Consider the following 26,318-nt stretch of genomic DNA (forward strand, 5'->3'; position numbering starts at 1 on the left):
CGAAATTGTTAAAATTGCTTGATTGGCATATCAAAATCCTGTACTGAAGCAGAACATTTTCTATATTCGCTAAAAAAATAACGTTGTTATGTTTCTAGATTCACAATGAACTTGAAACAAAAGAAACAGTCCAATTCAAACAACCTGCATCCTTGAAAATCGAGTCTTATCGCCCTTGCATTTCTGAGCGAAAATACGTTAATGCCAAAAATGACCGGTTTTCACCAAATCTTCTATGATTTTTTGATAATCGGTTAGTGAGTCACCCGGGAAACCAAGATTGGCGATGTAAATCATTCCGGCGACAAAATATCAGTGATAATAGCCAAGGGGGTGAGGGACTTAAATTCAAAAACATATTTTATATATAGGGTATAATACCATTTGATTGAATTCATGTTCTTAAAAAAAAAATATATATTTGGCCTTCATATTTTTTTGTTTAATTTGGATCACACAGTTAATTTGTATGTTGAGAAACATGGGAAACTTGTTTTTTGTTAGGTTAATATAAAAATATTCTGCTCAAAAAATGCATTTTTATCTGCTAATCAACAAATTTGAATAATTCCTTATTGAAACAATTCCTGTGTATAGATCAACTCTCCAAAATTGGCAATGATACAGTCTCCAGAGGAAGGACTTTCTGTCAAGCATGTTTTGATTGTAGCAATTTTCACACTTCAATAAGTGTAAGTGTGAGTTCCACCAATGATCAACGATTCAATACCTGTCGGAGATAGTAGTATTTAATGTGCATTTTGAACTCAGAAGTAACTGTCTGCACTTTGGGTTTTCAATATCAGTGTGTAAAATCGTACTGACTTTCAGCTTTCTTCTTACTAATTTGACATTTTTGGTTGCATTTTGTATATACCAGTCAGACCAAAGGCGGTAGGCATAAGTGTAAGATAAGCCAGGATGGATGACAATTTTTAAATGTTGACGATTTATTTGAATAATGACAATAAAATACATTTACTTTGAATAACTATGTCTAAATGTACCTTATATATGTACACAATTCTGACTGTACCATTCGCTTATATTATTTAATTCCACATTTGATTTGAAACGCATTGTATCCTTTGAGCCGTAAGTTATGAATTAGCGGCATAAGAAGTATTGAACAGCGCCACCACTGACCATTTTTTCGTTTTGGCTCGTGTGCACATTTCTCGTGGGATTTCCTGTTTCCTTGGTTTCGGCCATATTTAGTAAAACTATAATATAGACGGGGTATGACACAGTGTGTTCCTTTTTCGGACACACCGCGTACCAGACTTCTCGTTCAAGAACATTATTTATGGTGTTCGTAGTTGACGGTCGAGTGCCAAATAACCACATCATCATTATTTTAGCGTAATATTGTACATAATTTTTAATTGATGGTTTTGATTTTTTTTATGAATACAGAAGTAAACCAAATTGTTCATGTACATATTAAAAACTTTGTTTGATCGAGCCTATTTTTTGAGTTATCGCACCCGGACGCCGACAGTACAAATATTGTACAAAATCATACTCACCCGGGAAGTTGGTTGTTCACAACGCACCAGTAGCTGCAGTATTGCGAGGGTATATCGTGGTTTTAGTGCCGGTAAGATTATTTCGCCCGTGATCGAACTAGATTTAAATATGCATAGAACGGCAGCTATGCTTCTAGTGAGCGCGATGCATCTAAAGTGACTGCACAACAGCGATTATTAAAGTTTCTGCATTTCACAGCAAACGTTCGATGTTGAGCCCAGATTAGTGAATTATGTTTTTTAATGATTGACTGCGGTGTGATACCCCGTCTATTATTATGAAAAGCGAGGTGAAAGCGTCCTACATTCGAACGTTTTCAAAAAGTGTACGGCCATGTCTTGAACGTACGTTTTCTATAACTGGGCAAGACGCAAAACCATTTACATGTACGAGTTCGAGTCAAAACATGTCACCACTGACGGTAATGCTCGTAGTACTATTTTATCATTTCTAGAATGTTACTAATAACTTATTTTATCCAAGAAGAAAATATTCATGTATTATTTCTAGTATTGTATTAACCCAGGCACTTTTGCCTACCACCTTTGGTCAGACACTGACAAGTAAACAGGTTATGCCTTGTCCAATATCTGATGTATGTGATGTATATGTACTAGTATATGAAATACACTAATACACACTGACAAGTAAACAGGTTATGCCTTGTCCAATATCTGATGTATGTGATGTATATGTACTAGTATATGAAATACACTAATGTCCAATATCTGATGTATGTGATGTATATGTACTAGTTTATGAAATACACTAATGTCCAATATCTGATGTATGTGATGTATATGTACTAGTATATGAAATACACTAATGTCCAATATCTGATGTATGTGATGTATATGTACTAGTATATGAAATACACTAATGTCCAATATCTGATGTATGTGATGTATATGTACTAGTATATGAAATACACTAATGTCCAATATCTGATGTATGTGATGTATATGTACTAGTATATGATATACACTAATGTCCAATATCTGATGTATGTGATGTATATGTACTAGTATATGAAATACACTAATGTCCAATATCTGATGTATGTGATGTATATGTACTAGTATATGAAATACACTAATGTCCAATATCTGATGTATGTGATGTATATGTACTAGTATATGAAATACACTAATGTCCAATATCTGATGTATGTGATGTATATGTACTAGTATATGAAATACACTAATGTCCAATATCTGATGTATGTGATGTATATGTACTAGTACATGAAATACACTAATGTTTTAACAAGCTGATGCTTCTATTTTAATGTTGCATTTGATCCAACCCCAGAACTAGTTAAAAACACAAAATATGTAAAAATTTAAGATAAAAAAGATTGTAAAAAAAAATATCATGCCCTTACCTTTCCATACATTTCATCTCAAGAGTACTAGAGAGTCTTATCCCTCAGTTAGACAGTGTCTATTGTTCACAAACATCTTTCAGTCAGATTGCTGAAGGTCATTTTTTGCAGTTATATATATATATATATATATATATATATATATATATATATATATATATATATATATATATATATATATATATATAACATGATGTATAACGAATATATCAAATTTGAATATAATTAGTCAAAGCATTTAAGAGATATGGCTCTAGAAGCCCATATGCATGATATTTATATTGTCTTTCGAAAATATCTAACTCGTCATGAAACCATGTCTTATTCATGTCAGGGGTTTCGTTAAGAGCCGACCACCGGCCGGCTACAAACCCAATTTGGCTGTCTACTTTCTCCCCCTTATAGTCATATAAGTCACATAGTCAGTTAATTATTTCTTGATATGCTGACGTTGCTTGTCGTATCAGTAATGACATACTGGTATGAATGATTATGATAATAGTAAATCTTTCAAATGAATAAAATGATGATAGTTTGTTGCCATGATTCATTCTAGTAGGTGCTTAGCTTGAGCCAACCATTCATACACAAATTGTTAGCCCATGCTTAGGGTGTAGAGTCCTAAAATCTGGGTCCGATTTAGCTCATAATTACAGTTTTTGTACTAAGCATTTGTGCATGTTTACTAAGTGCGGGCGAACATTTTTGACATCTTAGTTTGTGCTAAGGAGCTGTGCACAAACACTATTGGAGCACTGTAACATGATGTGCACATCATCAAATAAAACACACTGCATATGTTTCTGCCAATATTTGACCTGTCATGTTCAAACTTTAGATATATATTATAGCTCTTGTCACACATATGAACATGTATTCTTTTGACAATCCAATTCAAAATGGCTGAATGGTGGCCATTTTAATGTTGAAAATTCATCAGAATCAAGCATTTTCTGCTATTCTGCAACCAGATCTTGTTCGTGTATGGACTAATTTCATTTGAACTCTGTACAAACATTGGATATATATATCAGGGATGCATGTCATTTTGTTTTACAGCTCCAATTCAAAATGGCAGTATATCTCTGACATGCTCTGAATGATTATGTTGAAACTTTATATATACCTTATACGTCATGTTGCACATATTTATTAGTCCCCGTTTGGGGACTTATCTTTTGACCTCTGTGTGTCCGTGCGTGCGTGCGTGCGTGCGTGCGTGCGTCCAGACCTGTATCTTAGAAATGCCTGGACCAATCCAAATCAAACTTCACACATACATCATACATGATATTATACATATGCACGTCAATTTGTTTCACAATCTGATTCAAGATGGCCAAATGGCGGCCATTTTTGTGCTAAAAATCATCAAAATCAAGCATTTTTTGGCTGTTTACAGATGAGTTTTGCTCAAAATTGGTATATACGTTAGACATTATAGGACCTTGATGCACATCATTTTGTTTTTCAGATAAGATTCAAAATGGCCGACTGGCGACAATTTTGTTTTAATGAATGTGGTTTTAGTGTCATATCTCTGACTAGCTGTGACTGATTATGTTCAAATTCTAAATATTCATTATGGATCATGTCATAGATATACAGATATATATTGGTTCAACGATTCTATTAAAAATGGCCGAATGGTGGCCATTTTTGTTCTAAAAAATCATCAAAATCCAGCATTTCCTGGCTGTTTATAGATGGATTTTGTTCAAACCTTTTATATATGTTGGACATTATAGGACCTTGATGCACATCATTTTGTTATACGATCTGATTCAAGATGGCCGAATGGCGGCCATTTTTGTGCTAAAAAATCATGAAAATCAAGCATATCTCGGCTGTTTACAGATGGATCTTGTTCAAACTTGGTATATACATTAGACATTATGGGACCTTAATGCAAATAATATTGTTTTTCAGATTAGATTCAAAATGGCCGACTGGCGGCCAATTTTGTTTTAATGAATGGTTCTTGTGCCATATGTCTGACTTGCTTTCACTGATTATGTTCAAATTTTAAATATTCATTATACATCATGTCATAGATAGACAGATATATTGGTTTGACGACCCTATTCAAAATGGCCAAATGGTGGCCATTTTTGTGCTAAAAAATCATTGAATATCAAGCATTTATGGATGGATTTCGTTCAAACTTGGTACATATATTAGACATAACAGGTTTCTGATGCACATCATTTATTTTTCAGATCGGATTCAAAATGGCTGTCTAGCGGCCATTTTGTTTTAATGAATGAGCTTCTAGACCCATATGTCTGACTGATTATGTTCAAATTTTTAATATTCATTATACATCATGTCATAGATATACGGAAATATTTATGGATGGATTTGTTCAAACTTATAACATACATTAGACATTACAGGTTCCTGATGCACGTCATTTTGTTTTGACTGATTATATTCAAATTTGATATATTCGTTATACATCATGTTATATATATACATGTATTCAAAATGGCTGATTTTGAATGCTCTTCCAGAAGTACTTGTTTGATGATCAGATACAAATGTCAATCATTTTAATGTTAAAAAATCATATTTCTGACATGGTTATATTCCAGCTATGTTACTATAAACAAAACTATATATCTTAAATTTGATAACTAATGAGGACTGTGCCATGCATGGCTAGTTAATTTGGTTCATCTGATTCAAGTTTGCCAAATTGTAGTTGTTATAATGTTAAAAATTCATCAAAATCAATCATTTCTGCAATTCTGGATCTGTATCCGGGTTGTGCATAGTTCAGATGTGCTGGGGTGTATTGAGCTTTATGGGTCTCTAATGCACTTAATTTTGTTTGTCAGATCCAATATAAAACTTTCTTAAACTGCGTATACAGTTATGCACCGTGTCATATTCGATATGGATAACGACATGTGCAACATGTGTAAAATACAATCATTATTGACATGTACTATGTGATGACTATAGTGTTTTAAACTTAAGAACTTGCAGGGATTATGTAATACAATTACTTGTCATTGCCACTAAATCAATGCCACTTTACTTTGTTTTCAGAAGAAACTTCGGATTTTGATTTCAGGATTCTGTTTGATATTAGATTACTCATAAATCATACAAAATCCAATCCCAAAATGCAGCTCTGTTAATTCATGGTGATGTAAAAATAGTTTAGGTACCACTATTGAAAAGTATATGTCTTATGAGGAAATTCAAAATTATGCGACAAGAATCAGGGATTTTTGACTTGTCATTTACACAATCAAAAAATGCAATTCATGGAAACAAAATGTACTTTCCATGCAACAACTTGAACAAGTTTCGGTGTAAACATCAAAATATATTGTAATTGACTAATTGTAAAAATATTTCATAAATTTATTGATTAATAAAAAATATATGGCACCAGTGCCACTTTAAAAAGTTGCTATTGAAAATAGGGAACTATCTTCCGCCAACACTTGACAAATCAAAAACGTATTGTTGCTACATGTATGAATTGCCACTGTATGTTAGAGGCCACACTGCCAGTAATGTTCTTTTGTTTGAAAATAGACAATTCACTTGCATCAACATGTAGTCACAAATAAATAGCCCTTTCAATTGTTAACTCTAAGCTGTTTTGTGACCAGTTTTTTTAAAAAACACTAACAAATTTATCTAATGATTAACTATAATTTCAATCAACTAACGCTAAAAAGTTGTCTTTCTATCTTTAATACTGCTATATGTACATGTTGTTTGTATGAGCGCCCTCTAGTGATATATAATAGGTTTATCCATGAACATATTTCCTCTCTGTTTTTGATTTTAATTGATGAGTTATATTGTAATTAAGATGCCGTTTGCTTGAATCTATTATTTAGAAAGGAAACAATGACTATGAAACATTGTGGAATATTAGTGGTTTCTATGGTAACCTTCTTCCTGTTCCATATTCATGTTTCCTGTTGTTGTTATTAACCAATCCATGAAGCCATGCAAATGATTTAAAGTGCGTACATTGCCTTTTAGTTTTATTTGCATATGAATGTTTAAAAGATGCCAATATTATAATGTGTATTATGAAATGTGTAGTCAAGTAAAACTGGTATCTAGTGGTGTCTGAGTGCACCAATATTGAATATTGTTTCAATCTAACATCGTCTGTCACAGGTATGTATATAACCATTATGACCTTGATATAGTTGTGAATATTCTATAGATTTAGGAGATTAATGTAATCTATTTTTAGATGTCAGTTATTGTTAAATTTTATTCAGCTGACTACTATTGCTATTTCCTTATGTTTTTTGTGGAAATCATGGCCTTTTTGTCTGTCTGAAACCATACATGTACCTTATGGCACAGTCTAGTTATTACATATCGTCATGACAGCCAGATTTTTAAATCAGTACACGATTCAATGCTGTAATGGGAAGGTATAGGTTAGAATAGTTGATTATTTGAGTATTGAATGATATTATTGTTATGATTGTGTACTTAAATTGTTATAACTATTTCCTAATTTTCATGTCAAAGCTTTGTTTCTATTGTAAATAATTTTGTATTGTATCCCAAACAAATATATGAAATCCTAAAATACATACCCACATGATGTAGTGTATCTGGTGGTTTCTGCTTGAATTGCAGAAATATGCCATGCCAGTTATAATGACTATATATAAATAAGCTGTTATGCATCTCTTGGTAGACATGTGCTGTGAGTTATTGGTGCCTGGAGCATAGATCTATAAGTAATTCATTAGAGCTACATGTACATGTTTATATCTATATAGCTGATCCCACAAAACAATTATTTTAGTTCACTCATATCTGTCAAATATGCCATGAATCTTTAGGAAATTAACTGATATTTGTCGTAGATGTATAGCTTAGTGTTGCGGTTTGACTATGTATGACATACTCTGGCATGTTTATATTCAGTCAGACCAATGGGTGTATTGAATGTGCTAATCTTGGGCGTATGTATGGCTTTTTTTCAGCTGACCTAAATTGTACACAAAATTTATCAGAACTGATTAATTGTGGAATTATAATGTACTATTATTAAATAAGTAGAAAACTTTACTTTACTATAATATTATATGACTATTAATATATAATCTGCCATTGATATTGAATATAGGGTTTGATTGTGGAATGTTACATGTTGATGCATTTACATGTTTTATAATAAAATGAATATATGGTTTGATTGTGGAATGTTACATGTTGATGCATTTTCATGTTTATAAAATGAATATAGGGTTTGATTGTGGAATGTTACAAGTTGTAGTTGATGCATTTACATGTTTATAAAATGATGTAGGTTTGAAATGAAAGCAAACAGCCTGTCAGCTGACTTATAGGTATGCAGCTTTTGAGACACATGCACATACACAATACAAGCTGATCACAGTATATCTGGAAGAAATCAGAAAACTAGGTATTTATAACAAAAGGCATACATATTCCACAATTATGAACAAGTAACTAAGCCACATGGGCATTTTGACCTGAGAAAATAGTCTTTCAATTGAGAGTAGAAAATAGAAAATAGTACTTTTATTAGAAACTAACAAAAATTACAATGAACAAACAAATATGATCAAAAACTACCCTATGTACTGTAAAATCTGTATTAGAAGTCGTGGTTTCTATTAAAATGCTACAATGAACAAACAAATATGATCAAAAACTACCCTATGTACTGTAAAATCTGTATTAGAAGTCGTGGTTTCTATTAAAATGCTACAATGAACAAACAAATATGATCAAAAACTACCCTATGTACTGTAAAATCTGTATTAGAAGCCGTGGTTTATATTAAAATGCTACAATGAACAAACAAATATGATCAAAAACTACCCTAAGTACTGTAAAATCTGTATTAGAAGCCGTGGTTTCTATTAAAATGCTACAATGAAACATAAGAGATGTGGTTTCTATTAGAGCATCCACACATATGAGAAATTGTGATTTTTCGGTTCTCAATTGTTCAAAAAGACTTTTATCAGGGATGCAGCTTCGAATACAGAATTTAATGGTACTTGTAAACTATGAAAGTATACCTTTTGGAAATAAATAGGGGAGAAATTACCACAAAATTTGAAAAAAATTTGATGAAGTAATTCCAAGATTCATACTGAATAATATTTAGCAATCTAAATAATTTAGCATAAAAAATAAACAAAAAGAGGTTATGAGTCAAAATCGTCAAAAAATTATTCAGAAATTGGAAAAGGCAGATATGCCATGAATTTAAATAGAAAATGTATGAGTTCCCCCTCCCAAGACATCTATATACACCAAATAATATTTAGCAGTAGAATAATGTTTTTAAAGGGTGGTGGTCACTATGACACATCCTGTTTGATATTGGACTCCTAGTGGCATACATAACTTATGTAAAATAAATTGTTTGTTTACATGATATTCAAACACACGCTGCACGACAACTACCACCCTGAATAAATCAGAAATAGCCATTATGAATAAAACATCATCAATATATTAAAGTGATGATATTGCCGCAAAATCTAAATGATGCCATTTCAACACCTACGTACCAAATAATAAAATTAACATCTGAATAATATTTTAAGAATAAATAACAAAATAGCAGTTATGATCAAAAATCATTAAACTATATTGTCATACTGGAGTGATTATTTGAGTGAATCACACTTTCTGATGACATAGGTATGTGCAATGAATGTATAGTGTGAATGGGGTATTGTATCTTGAGTAGGGATTGCATAGGTACCATGGCAATGTAGCTGTAGTAATCCCGAATAAAAAATTCAAGGTTTGAAGGATGGACTCAATGATCACATGACAAAGCTTAACAAAACTCTTAGTCAGAGTTAATACCATGTGAAGGTTGTTGTGTAGCATGTGTAGAGAAATAAATGAATAAACTTTTATAGTTTTTATGATATGAATTATGAGCATTGATGTGTACCAGATTCCAAGTACTTTATGAAAATATGTTCATATATTTTCATGACTAATCAGGGCATTTATGGTTGCTGTGGAGGAGACTTCCACCCCTTAATGCCTTCATCGCTGTTGCAGTATCTCTGTTATGATTGCTTTCAAGTCTGTTGCAACTTGTTGAATGTTTATTGCTATTTTGTAAACAAGTAAACATAAAACACAGTTGGAGGAAAAAAAAGTTTGATGAGCAAAATATTAAAATTTTGCTCTCCAAATCAGATAAGGAATCTTTGTCATAAACGGTAAACCAAAGTCTGTCTGTGCCCTTGAATTAAGCTGTATCTCGGACACCACTGGACCAATTTTTATCAAACTTCACGCTTTCAGTGCTTTGGTCAAAGAAGGTAGATTGTCGGCCATTTTTTTGTAATCGGTTTTTAATGTAGATGAGATGAGAATATTTAAGCCTGACCAAATTGATTTAATACATAGTTAGGAGGTTCTGAAAATTTACAGAATTGGACATAGTTAGAAGGTTCTGATAATTTACATAAAGTGAGTAATATTAAGGATCGGATAATATACTATAAAACATGTTGAAAAAGCGACATACTATTTTAGCGAATTGTGGTAAAATGACGTAATAGCGAAATGTTGATTTAGCAAATCTCTCTTGTCTTTGTTGATTTCCTGTTTTCACAATACTTGTCTGTCGCCTGCAAAAAAAATGCGCAGTTTTCACCTCCATAAAAACAAAGAAAAACTGTCAAGTGCTCCAGATTATTATGTTTTCTGTGTTTACAAAGTGTGTGTGTGGAGAAAAAGACGTTGTTTGGCCGCCATTTTGAATTTATAATGAAGTTCTCTCCTTAAATTCGCTAAAAAGACATGCTCCCCAAAAAGACATATTTTACAGTACTCAGAGCAAAAATTAAGGCTCTAATAATTACATAACACTGGGATTAGGGCTCTGATTATCTACATGGAGCAGAAATTAAGACTCTGATTATCTACATGAAGCAGAAATTAAGTCTGGTTTTCTACATGGAGCAGAAATTAAGACTCTGATAATTGACATGAACCGAGTATTAAGACTCTGATAATTTACTCAGAGCAAAGATTAAGGCTTTGATAATTACTAGTACATAGCATGGATTAAGGCTCTGATTATCTACATGGAGCAAAGATTAAAACTGATAATTTACACAGAGAAGGTATTAATGCTTTGATAATTACATAGAACAAGGCGCCATTTTTGATAAATTACAAAAAGCAAAGGGGCTCTGATAAATTACATGAAACAGGGAGACACTGTTGAAATACAGAAAACTAGGAAGGTCTGATAACATACACAGAGCAATGAGACGTTGATAAATTACAAAAAGTGGGGAGGATCTGATAATTTACATATCAAGATGTTGATGATGAATTATAAAAAGCAATGAGCTAGGCTCTGTGAATTACAAAAAAGAAAGGGTCTGATAATTTACTTATCGCATTGAGACGCTGTGAATTACAAAAAGTGAGAAGGCTCTGATAATTTACATTGAAACGCTGATAAATTACAAAAAGTGGGGAGGGTCTGATAATTTACATATCAAGGTGATGCTGTGAATTACAAAAAGCAAAAAGGCACTGATAATTTACAAAAAAGCATGGAAGCTTTGATAAAATTACCTAGCAAGGAGACGCTGTGAAAAACATGTTATCTTAAATACCCTAAAAGTAATTGTATCAACTTTGTTGTACATATAAATTTGTTGCTGCATTTGGTTAATAATTGCTGTAGTTCGTATGTATATTTGAATGAACTATGAATTGTACATTGAGTTACCCTACTGGCAAACTAATAAAACACTTAACAATGAATATCGTGAAAGTTACCAGGGGCAACAGACGATATAAACCTTATCTATTCAAGTACTCAGCTTTTGACTGTAACAACTATTATGTAGTGTTCAGTAGCAATCTTTGTTACAAATTAACTGTTAAAATTTTGATAATATCTTATTATAATGACAATTGCTGAAAATTGAAATTTATTATTTTTGATCTTGTTGCCAAACAATAAATAAATATTACTAATGATGCTAAAAAGATACATGATGGGTGCCATGTTAAACAATTTAACAAAAAATTAATCTTTTTACTAGATCTAGGGTTTATCGCATATAATAAATCAATATCAGTACATCTATAGAAATACATAGTAATCAAATATGTGTATATGACATCACTTCAAAACATGATCAGTGGGACAGACAATTATTTTGATTACTAGTATTAGATATTTAGTTATTTATTACATGTGGTTTGAGAAACAATTGAGAAACACCTGGCATAGCCTTCAAATTGACACAAACCAACATCCTTTTTATGGATACAGAATTGAACCCTTTTCATTTTCTTTCTGTGTAGTGTCAGTGAATTTTACAAAAGGTAATTTATTGCAGGCAATTGACAAATGGAGACTGTAGACGTGAAACTAGGTGTCAGCTATGTACAGTATTGTCTTATATCATATCAATCTTATAATAAGAAACTGATCTTTTTGCATTGGTTTAGTCTGTCACGCATATCCTGGGCTCACTTTTATTGCCCACTCTTAAATCTGTTTTAATATATGTGATTTGTATGTAAATTATGTGTAATCACCTCATGTATGGATTTTAATGTATATAGCAGTGGTAATATTCAAATTTTTAGTTTATTATTAATTATTTTACTAATAATCAACAGTGTCTATATTGACTCTATGTTTGTCGTAAAATAATTTGCAAGTAGTGACAATTAACAGCAGTTAGAGAATTGTCATTAATTGTCATTAAGTCCCACTAAATTTATGTTAATTGTTTGATACTTTGTGATCAACAAGTAATAAAACACTGTATCGCCTTTTGTCATAAAGTGTATTTTTATGATATATTTTTTCACCCATTACTGTGCATCAGTGTTCTTAGCATAACCAAAGACATTTTTAAAACTAAAAATAGTAGTTATATGACCAAAATATTTATTAAACATGATATAATTGTCTTAGAACAAGAAAATATTTGGCCTTGCATATCATAAATAAAAAAATTATATCTTGGCTTTGTAACAACTTCTGTCAAGGCATGTCTTTAGAATAAAGCCAATATACCAACCATAGTCTTTTCATTCTGAAAATGGTGTAGGACGAACAGATGGACACATGTATTGATGGCTCCGCAGACAGACTAACAGATTCTCAAACAAATTCCAGTTTTATGTGCAAGGCAAAAGTGTATATAAAAACTTAACATTGACTTCCTACTTAGCATAGCGCCTTATTGATGAATTTTGTTTCTCTATTTGATCATTGATTAACAGCCATCACCAGGTCATATCTGACATGCATTTACTATTTCGTTGACACAAATGCAAAAAATAATAAATGTTTCTGGTGGTGATTATTTTCTGTGATTATTTTCTGATTAAATCTGTGTCATTTCCATTGACTTTTTGGTGTTGTTCTGTATAAGGTAACAATATATTGTATATTTATTTTGCAATGGATAACCTCCCTGTGTACCTGACTTACCTACTTGTGGCTGGCAGTGATGTATGAGAATATGAAATCTTGCATTATTTAAAAAAAAGTCACCATGTTGGATTAATATTAAAAATATGATTCTGACCTTCACCTTCAAATAACCTTTCTTAACAACCACTGTACAACAGATATCAACCATAATAGATATGCTTTCAAGAGTTGGGTCAACCATTGATAGAATGCTTTAAATGAGCTTGGCAACCTATTGATCCTTGATTTATACTCAGTTGTCACCCCTATGGTTGGTAAGTGGAATGCTCCACATAGCATTAGTGAATTTAGTACAGGCTAGTGGTACTTACCTTGTGTGTTAGTCTTGGTTCATTTAGGAAAGTTCACAAACACAATGTTAACAAATGCAAGTATCTCTGGTGTATCTCACATATTTGAAGTTAATAACTTGGTAAGTTTAATGTCAGATCGTTCCTTAAGAATATAACTGATACAAGTAGGTCCGATGGTATAGCGGTACGTAGTTAGAAACTTTGTGTCAAGTATGTACAAGTAAGTAGAAGGTTGATCTGTATACCTTTTTGTGATTATATCATTTCATTTTCTTTTCTCGTGAAGTCATTTACATTGACAACCATACAAATTTGACTCTGTACAATGGCAGCATTTTGGCTCTTAGTCAGTTTGTCTGTAGCAGTGGAAAAAGCAACAATGACATTCGTCCTTGGTATTATATGAGTATGGTGTAAGATTAATCATTAACACAAGTACTGTGAATTCTTTAAACTGTGCACTGATCGAGTCCCAATATTCTATCAACAATAGTTAAGAATACAGTTTTGAATGTTCTCCAAGGCCCTGTAGCTCCTTCATGTTAAAAAAGTCTTGAATTCGCACAGTTGAAGTGCGAGCTAGGTTTTTGGTTCAAGTCCCTGTGGAGTATAATTGGACCCATTTGGTGTCCATACGTAACCACAAAACATGAGAATAGTTATTGTAAATACACCTCCTATTGAATCTATTAGTCTATTGACAAAATAGTGCTGCATATATTTGTCCCATTCTTGTTGGTGGTGGATTAGTGCTCAGTGATCAAGTTTAAAGAAGGAATGAATATATGTGTGTAAGACTATAAAAGTCAGGTATACATTCTATTTTTATCCTCTTATTATTCATACAAAAACAATCCTGTTAATAGTTTGAGATTTATATATATATAGAGAGAGAGAGAATTTTGAATTGTTACAAAGCATGAATGCAAATTGTAGACAAACATTTAAAAGTCATTTATTCATTAAAACAGCATTTTCTATTTGGCGACAAAAATAAAGACTTCATTGTCTCTGTTTTATTGCTTTATTTCCATTTTCCACTTATCTTATAATCTATTTAGTGAAGTAAACTGAAAACCCATTGAAACCATGTAAGAATAATTTATAATCAATTAATTTTTTTATTAAGTTGACCATCTTCTTTCAGTTACTGTACATGTAACTATGACACTTTTATGTATACATATTCTGAAAGTTTGGAGAACTGCATATATTTATGTTTTATGATAAAAATTAATCTTTGGCCTATTGCTGTTATTTTTTTCTCGTGCTTAATGTGCATATTTTCACAGTGTGACATAATACAGATCAAAAATGTATATCACATGGTTTGAGGTTGCATATTGTCAAACTTTTTTTCATTGTATCCGCTACCTGAAGGTTGTCCAGAGCTTCCCAGTTTATATAGGGTCCAATAACTACGAACATACCAAAATCAGTGGTGGAAGAGAAGACATCAGCAGACTATGTGTTATTCTTAATTGCTTTATATGTTTCTACCCTGGTTTGGCATGTTATTTAGCAATTGAGGTCATTTGTAGTCCCCTGCACCGGCTCTAGTTACATACATACACACACATAGTGTACATGGTTTGTTGTGATTGTGCAATGTTCACACTGTCTGTAATGTAATACACGACTTTTTTTCCCTCTGTTCACCTTCATTTATAGGATTGAACTATAATCTGATCCATACTAAATCGTAATAAATCCATCTTATTTTAATTAAATCTTGAAATTACTTGAACATGTAAAATATATTAGAGAAGAATAAAAAGTGATTGAGGTAATTTTGGAAAATATTCTGAAATAATAATTTGTTATTCCTATCATACTCGGTTCTATATTATCAATTTAATACATTTGCAAAAGTGTATGCATCAAATTAGAGGGGGGGATTCTTCAACTGAAAAATTTTACTAAAAATTCAGGCACACTTTGGGGAGATGAAAAGAAATGGCGCACAATTTTGCAGAAAAACCAATGTTTGCAAAATACTTGGCAATATATCTTTTGTTTTCAGCGTTGAGTTGGAGAACCCCCCTCCCCAAATTAAAACTTGATCACAATTTTATGAAAAATGAGGACAAAATTATGTGGGTTTTATTTTATGATTGGATATTACAGATATTACTGGTTTATATAAATAATATAATATTACTTTTTCTGAACATTAAAAGATTTAAAAAAAATTAGTTTGGATGCTGTTAATATTAGACTAATTATTGAACACAAGATATTATTATACTTAAAAAGTGAATCCCTTATTTTTCGATTATGCATAATTATTTGCTTAGAATCTCCTTTTTCTGTAGTTCCTTAACTAAATTAACTATACCTGGCACACAGTTTGATCTGAAACAATATCTTTCTGAAGGCAGATCTGATTGCAACACTGTAGCAAAACAAATGTACTTATGTAGGGAAAATATTAATAATATTATTTTATTTGAGTTGTATTCCATTATTTGAACCTGAATTTTCACGTAAAAATGCTATTGTAAAAATAGAATCCACCACATACAGGACCAAATCGGTTGGTGTCAAACACCACTTTTGTATCTTTCCAGATATATCTCCCTAACCCATTGGGCCATTTTATTATACAATAGGGTAGTATTTATATTTAGTTGAAGGGTTGGGTTCTAATGATTGTTTCGTCTTATGAGATTTACCTACAAAACTTTTATTTGTGAAAATATTTCCTCGTAACTCATATAATATATGAGCTACTAATGCCCACCCTCTTCTTTCCTACCCCTCCTCCCCTTTCATAAAATAGTTGCACCATCTTGAGAATTGTCTCAGCTTTCAGTCAACATGTAAATGAGTAGGGGTTATTGCTTAATTGGTATGCGTTTTCTGACTCATTGGATTTGTTTGGGTAGTACCTTCAGGTGTGTCTGCAGTGGTGAGTACATGTGCTTGGTATGGCTATTGGTAGTTATGTGATGTGTACTGACAGGTGGCATATACATTATACCAGGTGAATACTTCACTCTCATCTCATGGGTCAAGCTACTTCCAGTCTAGGCTAGCTCACTCACTTCGTTGTTGTTTTTGAAGGTCTTTACCCGTAAATGATCAACAAATTGAAGGTTTGTATTGACTCTTTTTCTCTGTCTCAGCTTGAGTTTAATATAGAAAGTAATGACAAGTTATAACGTAGGCTTTTAACCTGGCTCTTTAAATGGGACTGTTTTGTTGAATACTGGTATTTTAGAATGTTAATTATTTCAGAAACCATCTTACATATAAACGTGTATTTTTTTATCTGTAATTATATTTTGCTGTTAATATTACTTTGCTGCTTGTCAAAACAAATAGATCGATTGGTTTCTGCCAATATAAAGCCCCCAGGACTCTTTCATACTTTTGTATAGCTTCATTCACTTTACACTTCCAACTTACTAGTCTAACCCCTATCAACTTGAAGGTGAACCCATTGTCCTAGACTATTATGTCCAACAGTGTGAATTGTCTGTAAGCCTGTATACTCCATGGGCTTCAATTAAACAAAACAACTTTAATATTGGACAATGACTTAACCATGCAATTTAAAAATGTTGTGTGTACCTACGTATAATTTTGTTAGTTTGTTATTATTTTATACTTGGTATGTTATCCATTCCTTCCATCCCAAACAATTGAGGGAGTGTCATATCTATCACTTTTGTACTCAAAGCGATTCACCATGTAGATCAATGGCTGTGTTTGATCGCGCCAGGTATTTACGGATTACTGGTTTCAAGCTCCACTTAGTTCTTATAAATGTCCGATTATATCATGTGTAATGTGGCATGTATAATACGTGTTCAACATATTCCTATTATTTTTCAAACAATTTGGTTCCTTCTGAAAAATTAAGGTTATAACGATGTTGTCTTGAGTAACCTATTGAATTCATAGCTATACAATTGGTAACAGGAAATGTATGTTGACATATCTTATGAGTGGTTTATGATATAACATGTTCACTGCTAAAATCCACTCCTAATGTATTGGATTACAGGTGTGTTGAATAGCGGGCTAGGCATTGGCTCTACCATTTGAACCTGCTTTTAGAGTGCCAAGGTCAACATTACATTTAATTATATCAAAAAATTGTTTTATTTTTTGGGATGTATGTTTTCACTGTATGTATTAAGTTTTGAACATCACAAATCTGTCAAAACGATGAAAAATCTCAATGTTATTCATTTGATCTGAGATTTAAAAAGAAATTAGAGAAACGATTTTACAAATGTTGTTCTAAAAGTTACATGAAAATAGCAAGAAAACAACTACTCATAGCTGCATTTTTCTATTTTTTTTATTGAACTTATTTCTGTGATGTCATTAAAGATGACACAGCTATTCATATTGTCACCAACTTTCATCTTCTTTAAAACTGCATTAAGATTATGCTTAAAATTTGTTCACTTCATGTTTTCTTCAATTTTCTGTCAAAACTAATATTTTTGACTTCTTCAAAATTACCAAAATGTTTTAATACTTATCTTCGGTTCATTTAATGACAATATCTTAGTTATTCATTCATACGACATGTTTGCAGTGAGGTGACAAAAACTATTGAATAGCCCATGTTTCTGTTGTCCCGGTAATATAAGTATATAATGCAATGTAGCAAGGTGGAAATAATTACAAAAATTAATTTAGAAAATTGTTTTTTATCTTAGCAGCATAGATGTCTTATAAAATACTGCAAATAGTTTAATTTTTACATTTAATAGTTTAATGGCGTTAATAATAATAATAATAATAATAATAACTTTATTGCATCCTTAGAAATACAATGTTTCTATCAGTTAATAGCAATAAAGATTAGTTGTGATAACTACTACTACAAAAAGAAAATTAGTTGTTAAAAAGATAAAGCAAGTGTTACATATCAAATGGCATTTTCATTTCTTGATTGAAACGCATTATGAGGAGCAAATTACCCACAAATATATTTATTTTTGTTTCAATAGAAATAGTTAACATATCAGTACCTTCTATTGTTTAATGGCAGCATAGCATTTCAGTTGTCAAACATAGTAAAAAATATTCTGCTTTTAAAATGCCTAAAAAAACAACACTGCCCAAGTGAAATATTGACTGTGTTACCTTAGAAATGTTCACTGTATTATCCTAGGACCCCAGTTGAATGTTGACTGTGATATCCTAGCACCCCAGTGAAATGTTCACTGTGATATCCTCGGACCCTAGTGAAATGTTCACTGTGATATCCTCCGACCCCAGTGAAATGTTCACTGTGATATCCTCCGACCCCAGTGAAATGTTCACTCTGATAACCTAGGACCCCAGTGAAATCTTCACTGTATTATCCTAGGACCCCAGTTGAATGTTCACTGTGATATCCTAGGACCCCAGTGAAATGTTCACTGTATTATCCTAGCACCCCAGTGAAATGTTCACTGTGATATCCTAGGACCCCAGTGAAATGTTCACTGTGATATCCTAGGACCCCAGTGAAATGTTCACTGTATTATCCTAGGACCCCAGTTGAATGTTCACTGTGATATCCTCCGACCCCAGTGAAATGTTCACTGTGATATCCTCCGACCCCAGTGAAATGTTCACTGTGATATCCTCCGACCCCAGTGAAATGTTCACTGTTTTATCCTAGCACCCCAGTGAAATGTTCACTGTGATATCCTAGGACCCCAGTGAAATGTTCACGGTATTATCCTAGGACCCCAGTGAAATGTTCACTGTGATATCCTCCGACCCCAGTGAAATGTTCACTGTGATATCCTCTGACCCCAGTGAAATGTTCACTGTATTATCCTAGGACCCCACTAAAATGTTCGCTGTGATATCCTAGGACCCCAGTGAAATGTTCACTGTGATATCCTAGGACCCCAGTGAAATGTTCATTGTGATTACCTAGGACCCCAGTGAAATGTTCACTGTGATTACCTAGGACCCCAGTGAAATGTTCACTGTGATATCCTAGGACCCCAGTGAAATGTTCATTGTGATTACCTAGGACCCCAGTGAAATGTTCACTCTGATAACCTAGGACCCCAGTTGAATGTTGACTGTGATATCCTAGCACCCCAGTGAAATGTTCACTGTGATATCCTAGAACCCCAGTGAAATGTTCACTGTGATATCCTAGGACCCCAGTGAAATGTTCACTGTGATATCCTAGGACCCCAGTGAAATGTTCACTGTGATTACCTAGGACCCCAGTGAAATGTTCACTGTGATATCCTAGAACCCCAGTGAAATGTTCACTGTATTATCCTAGGACCCCAGTGAAATGTTCACTCTGATAACCTAGGACCCCAGTTGAATGTTGACTGTGATATCCTAGCACCCCAGTGAAATGTTCACTGTGATATCCTAGAACCCCAGTGAAATGTTCACTGTGATATCCTAGGACCCCAGTGAAATGTTCACTGTGATATCCTAGGACCCCAGTGAAATGTTCACTGTGATTACCTAGGACCCCAGTGAAATGTTCACTGTGATATCCTAGAACCCCAGTGAAATGTTCACTGTATTATCCTAGGACCCCAGTGAAATGTTCACTGTGATATCCTAGGACCCCAGTGAAATGTTCACTGTGATATCCTAGGACCCCAGTGAAATGTTCACTGTGATATCCTAGAACCCCAGTGAAATGTTCACTGTATTATCCTAGGACCCCAGTGAAATGTTCACTGTGATATCCTAGGACCCCAGTGAAATGTTCACTCTGATATCCTAGGACCCCAGTGAAATGTTCACTGTGATATCCTAGGACCCCAGTGAAATGTTCACTGTATTATCCTAGGACCCCAGTGAAATGTTCACTGTGATATCCTAGGACCCCTACAGAATTTATCAGTGGGCTAATTTAACCTGCATTCTATTCATACATCATAGTGGTTCATGTTCAACTCTGCATTCACATCTACTGTTACTTGTATGTTGCCACAAAAGGGCATTGTTTTAACCCACACCTTTGTTAAAACATGTCGTATGTCTGAGTTGAAACATGGAACTCTTGATCAAGATCAACCCATTGACTCAAAGCTAAACTAGCATGGGTCCAAACTGGGTAAGTGTTCATCAATAGTAGGTTAAAATTAACTCTGTGTTGAACTCTATCTTTTGCTGTGAACACTATAACAGTATTTGTAGAGGTGAAAGCCATCAAATTTTACGTCTTTTCTACTTAAATCTGAATTTATTTCAATTACCTCTTCGTTGATTTACAGAAGGTTTGTATTCACTGTGTGATTTTTGTTTTCATGGGACACATGTATGTTGGCATTTTGAAAGGAAACACTCATATTATTGATTATACAGGAAATTTTGGAACAATTGAGTAATGTTCAAGAGGTTTAAATTACGTTGCCCTATCACATGCAGTACTCTCTGAGAATAGCTTCCTCATATTGATTATTAGAAAATTCTTTATTAAAATAGATTATTTAAAAATCTGTGACTTTTCACTCATTACCCTATCCTTATCATCAAAGATGAAAGAAGAAGGTATATTAAGGGGGAAAATGTCTGTTGTCGTCGATGTCGTCGTCGGTGTTACCGTATTTATCCAGGTAAGAAAATTCACGAAAATTGACAAATTGTCGAACTGCGACAGGAAATGAAACGGCAAATAAATGAACAATATGCAACATTAGAAGTAAAACAAAAATAATTTATTGCTTATAATGTGACAAATAAACCAGAAATAATAAAAATCGACAGTGAGGAATCATTTGAATTAGGATTTCCTGCCGACAAACACTCCCAATACGTGTGAACTCAAAACTCAAACTAAAATGTCAGGGGTTAAACTGCGTAAAATGATTTCCAGTCTCGATAAATTACTGTTATACAAGATCAATAATAATTTACAAATTTACACAGTAAAAATTATAAAAATTCATAGCTGTTTGAAAAAAACTTCTCAGATCTTTATTTGTACATTCGTTAAACTCTAAACTCTCAAAGTCCAAGTCACTGTCACTGTAGCCGTCGAACAAAATCCCTACAGCTGAAGTTCACCACTATCGTCCCACACAATTTGGTCATTTAATCCACGGATTTCGCAGTTTGTCAGCTTGGCACTTTTCATTCATGTCTAATCACAATAAAGAGACAAAAAAAAATGGGGTGCGATGGTGCACGATGCTTTTGTTTACAGTCTGGCAATCATCTTTGACTTGCTTCGCGGCTCTCTTTATACGAGTTGTTTGAATTGTTTCTAAGAAAACACAAACCAAACTGCCGGCCGTTTTTAGGGCCACGACATATTTCAAAAAGAGAACTACCGTTTCTGCTTTAATATACATTTTATAGACTTGCTGACTGTTATGATTCTGAAAAGAAAAATCGTCAAAAATAAATGTAAATCAGCTGTGAACGAAATTACCTATTTTGCTGTCACAGCTATTTCGCGTTTACCCCTTGTTTTACGCAATTAACGCAATTAATTTTTTAGATGAACCACGGATTGATTGGTACGGCAAAAACAGTGTTATATGGACATTTTTCTTTTGATCGTATGGCAAACAGTTATGTTTTCTGAAAGATGATACTTTTTGTATAACTTTCTAGACTGTCTGGAAACACATTATTTCCTTAGCAATTAAACTAAAAGATGCATGTTGTGTAATACTGGTAGACGTGCAGGAAATATCTGTTCTGTTGTAGGCTGCACATGTCTGAAATCAACAAGACATTGACTGCTTCATGTGGTGTTACCCTTTGTTTTATTTTATAGACAATCTGCAAAATTTAAACACTCTGAAAAGCATGGACAGCTCAAAACCCTGAAATGAATGTTTCTACACTATGCTAATTTTATGTCCCCAATATGTGTAGTTATACTGCTCCTAATTAATTATGAATTATTACCCCTCCCCCCATTCCCGTCTGAACAGATTATCTGCTCCTAATATGGGATGTGAATTATACCCCCTCACAGACTAGAATAATAATTCCTTTGTAAAGAAATATTCTCTCCCCAATATGTGCTATGAATAAATAAAACAATGCATACAACTACAATTTTTCGTCCTGAAAATTATGTCCTTAAAATAGTTAAACAAATTAGGCACCAATATTTTTGTAAGATATTAACATCTATCAAGGACTTTTGGTAGATTGTTGGTTCAACCCCAAAATTTGTATTGAAAATTAATTATGACATTACATATTCATATTGAATCAAACTATGATAAAGGAAATATTATATAACAAAGAGCAGGGTCACCAGAGTTAAACTATGTTTTTACATGCAGCTATGACTTGATCTTAAAAATTTAGTCTTTATGAGCCTGCCTTGCTGCTTCTGCTGAAGTACAATTTATCGATTATAAAAAATACTTTAGATATTAATTTCTTAAGTAATTCACCTAAAATAATAATGTGATGTTAAAAATAAGGGAATTAGTTTGATAGCAATATTAATTACAAATATGAATGATCAGTAGGCTTTGTTTATCTTGCTTAAAACTACATAAAATAAAGATGTCATAGTATTTATAATTTGTTTCCAGCATGCTCCTTCAGTCAAAAACATTAATTTCTCACAAATAAAATAACAAATGGCCGCAGTGAAAACTATTGATTGAGACTCAGTCTATTCCTTCTTCTGCGCAAATCTTACTAGCTCTCAAGTAGCTTTTGAATTTATTTAGTATAATATTATTTGTTTCTAATTTTTTTCAGAAATATTTTATAACACGAATCATAAGTTATGTAAAGTTGTTTGCTATACATGCTGTCATCAGCTTTCCCATAGGTGTAACATTCCACAAATAAGTCGAATTATCCGAGTCAGAACCATGATTAATGTATAGACTTGCCATTCCAGACCTTTCTGTGTTTTCTCACTGATTTCTGACATGTCATGTGTTTCTATTTCCCCATGGTGAAAGGGTAAAACTGATTTCTATGTCAAAGTGCAAGTGGTTTTTCATTATTATAATAATGCCCCGATGTTGCAACCACCTGTTGATTCCATATGACAAAGCCCAGAAAAAATACTCTCCAGATGCTCTTTCATTATACTCGTTTTTATTATAAAATCATGTAGAACATAACAAGCTGCTAGTCTTTGTACCATAGTGTTTTTACAATCATGCTATGTTTGTATTTATAGCAATCAAAATCTCCGTATAGTCGTCTGTTTGGTGATGAATGACAATAACATAAAGACTAGTCTCAGCAATTAGAAAATTGTATCTATCACCAATCAGGATTTTTTCGGGTAATTGACATTTACATCCCAAATAAAATAAATTTATCTCCAATAGGGGTTCAGCTGTTTTAAAATTGGAACATTTTGTCCAAAATGACAGCCAGAATCATTGAATATGTCTAATTATTTACCATATTTTGGGTGTAAAACAGAATTTAACAGAAAACGCTAAAGTCTTTTGTTCAAAATGATTGAACAAAATTAGGACATTTTTCAAAAACTACCAGCCATCTGAATCACTGTCATTCAAGTAGAGGGTTAGGGATTTTAAATGTATTGCATAAGTATGCTTGGTGTGCCGCATTATAAACATTCTTCTGATTGTCTTCACTGTATCCGTTAGTCCAAAGTATCCTGATGGCCCAAGGGTGTGATAGCCAAAGAATTGTACCATTCAACAATGTAAGATGGTGTATCCATGAACTTGACATCAAGTTCAACTGTACTTTACAAATACAATATTTGCAATGAATATTTCCAGTAGTTCTATTCTGGTTTTTCATGATATTGATTTTCTGTACAAAATTATTTGATAAATACCTAGGTGTTTTGAGCAGAACTAATATTGAGGTCTGACAATTGTAATTCTGTTGATCTGAACGTTAACGTTAAACGTAAATGTAAGTCAAGTAGAATCTCAGCATACATGTGTAAAATCTGATACTTTATAGTGTCTAATATACAGTGGAAATAAGTTGTTAAATGTCAACTTCAGGTTTGATTTGACATGCCCTCCCTATTTCTACACGCACTATTCATGCAAACATACTTGTAGCTAACTAGTGTATTAAAATTACCAAATGACTGTTTACCAGTCTTTCATGTGGTTTTGTGGCTGTAACATTCAGTTTTTTATAAAGGGTGAAGGACATGCATTATAGGCATTCTTCATCGGTTACAGCTCAGTGATTACAAGTATTCTTGCATGCCATTCCTATACTTAAAAGGTTTACCGTTCAAAAATTCCATTCATTTGCTTAGAAGTTGTAGTCTAAAGACAATGTTACTCTGGTCTTATTGTATTGTCTTTCAGGAGTGCCAAAATTGTAAGTACATACATGTATCTACATAATGTGATTGTTTTTTTGTAACATCAAGCACATCAAATATACCGGTAATAGTGTTTAATTAGGGTAAAAAATCTAGCAGCCACATGGGTTTTATAACTGATTATATTTTATAGTCTGATCCCTGTCTAAACTGAACAGTAATCTCAGCTGAACTCTTTCATGTGTACATATACTTTGACCATTTGAGCACCAAAGGTAACTTTTGTTCCTTTTACAAAATAAAAAAAACACCTATTTTTTTTTACTATTTTTTTTCCTATAGACTTTGAATACATAAAAAAGGTAAAATGTTGCACACAAAAATTTTGACAAAAAAAATTATGGTGCACTAAAGGTTAAAATATGATACTGTTGTATATCTCAATTTAACAGTAACTATATCCACTTAGATCTATTTTTATTATGCAGGTCAATGTAGGAATTTATTTTGCATGCATGGACAAGTGAAATGAATGAAACTCAAGTAGTCTTAATTGAAAACCATACCAGTAAATTTTGTTCTTGCATACATTACCCCACTGTCTAAAATCTCTCTCCCTTTATATTGTTTACAATATACTAATTATTTTGCAAATATATGACTAGTTGAAACAGTGTAAAATGTAGGGCTTTACTCCACTCATGTGAAAGGTTAAAATGTGTGTGTGATGTGGAACAATATTCCTATGTACTATACCTTTTATGATTTGTTAAACAGTACAATTTATATGTGTGTGCGAGGTGGAAAATTTCATTTACTAAACTGATGTGACAGCTAGGTTAAAATGCATGTGAGGAGGTGGAGCATTCCACATGCAACACCCATGAGTGTAAAATATTTGTGAGATAGGGCATATTTCATGTATGTACTACACCCATGTGACTGGATAAAACAGTTTAAAATAGGTGAGGTGGGGCATATTTCATGTACTACACCCATGTGACTGGATAAAACAGTTTAGAATATGTGAGGTGGGGCATATTTCATGTACTACACCCCTGTGACTGGATAAAACAGTTTAAAATATGTGAGGTGTGGCATATTTTATGTACTACACCCATGTGACTGGATAAAACAGTTTAAAATATGTGAGGTAGGGCATATTTCATGTACTACACCCATGTGACTGGATAAAACAGTTTAAAATAGGTGAGGTGGGGCATATTTCATGTACTACACCCATGTGACTGGATAAAACAGTTTAAAATATGTGAGGTGGGGCATATTTCATGTACTACACCCATGTGACTGGATAAAACAGTTTAAAATATGTGAGGTGGGGCATATTTCATGTACTACACCCATGTGACTGGATAAAACAGTTTAAAATATGTGAGGTAGGGCATATTTCGTGTACTACACCCATGTGAC

At 32.9% G+C, this 26,318-nt stretch overlaps 1 protein-coding gene across 7 annotated transcripts in view; it reads left to right on the top strand.

Annotated features, from left to right (window-relative positions):
- Window positions 1-26,318, top strand: part of LOC144364048 (uncharacterized) — a 43,431-nt gene that overhangs the window by 3,137 nt on the left and 13,976 nt on the right. The window contains exon 1 of one of the 7 annotated variants that reach the window (XM_078014346.2): window positions 6,980-7,066. The exons of 1 other annotated variant lie outside the window; for it this stretch is intronic. The gene's annotated coding sequence lies outside the window, so the exon portion shown is untranslated. Of the gene's footprint in view, window positions 1-6,979; window positions 7,067-13,684; window positions 13,810-16,518; window positions 16,789-21,188; window positions 21,247-26,318 lie in introns of those variants that run through there. 5 more of the 7 variants (XM_078014347.2, XM_078014349.2, XM_078014350.2 and 2 more) reach the window with 5 other exon arrangements.

Source organism: Saccoglossus kowalevskii, chromosome 7, assembly GCF_978046115.1.
Source record: "Saccoglossus kowalevskii chromosome 7, keSacKowa6.1, whole genome shotgun sequence".
NCBI lineage: Eukaryota > Metazoa > Hemichordata > Enteropneusta > Harrimaniidae > Saccoglossus > Saccoglossus kowalevskii.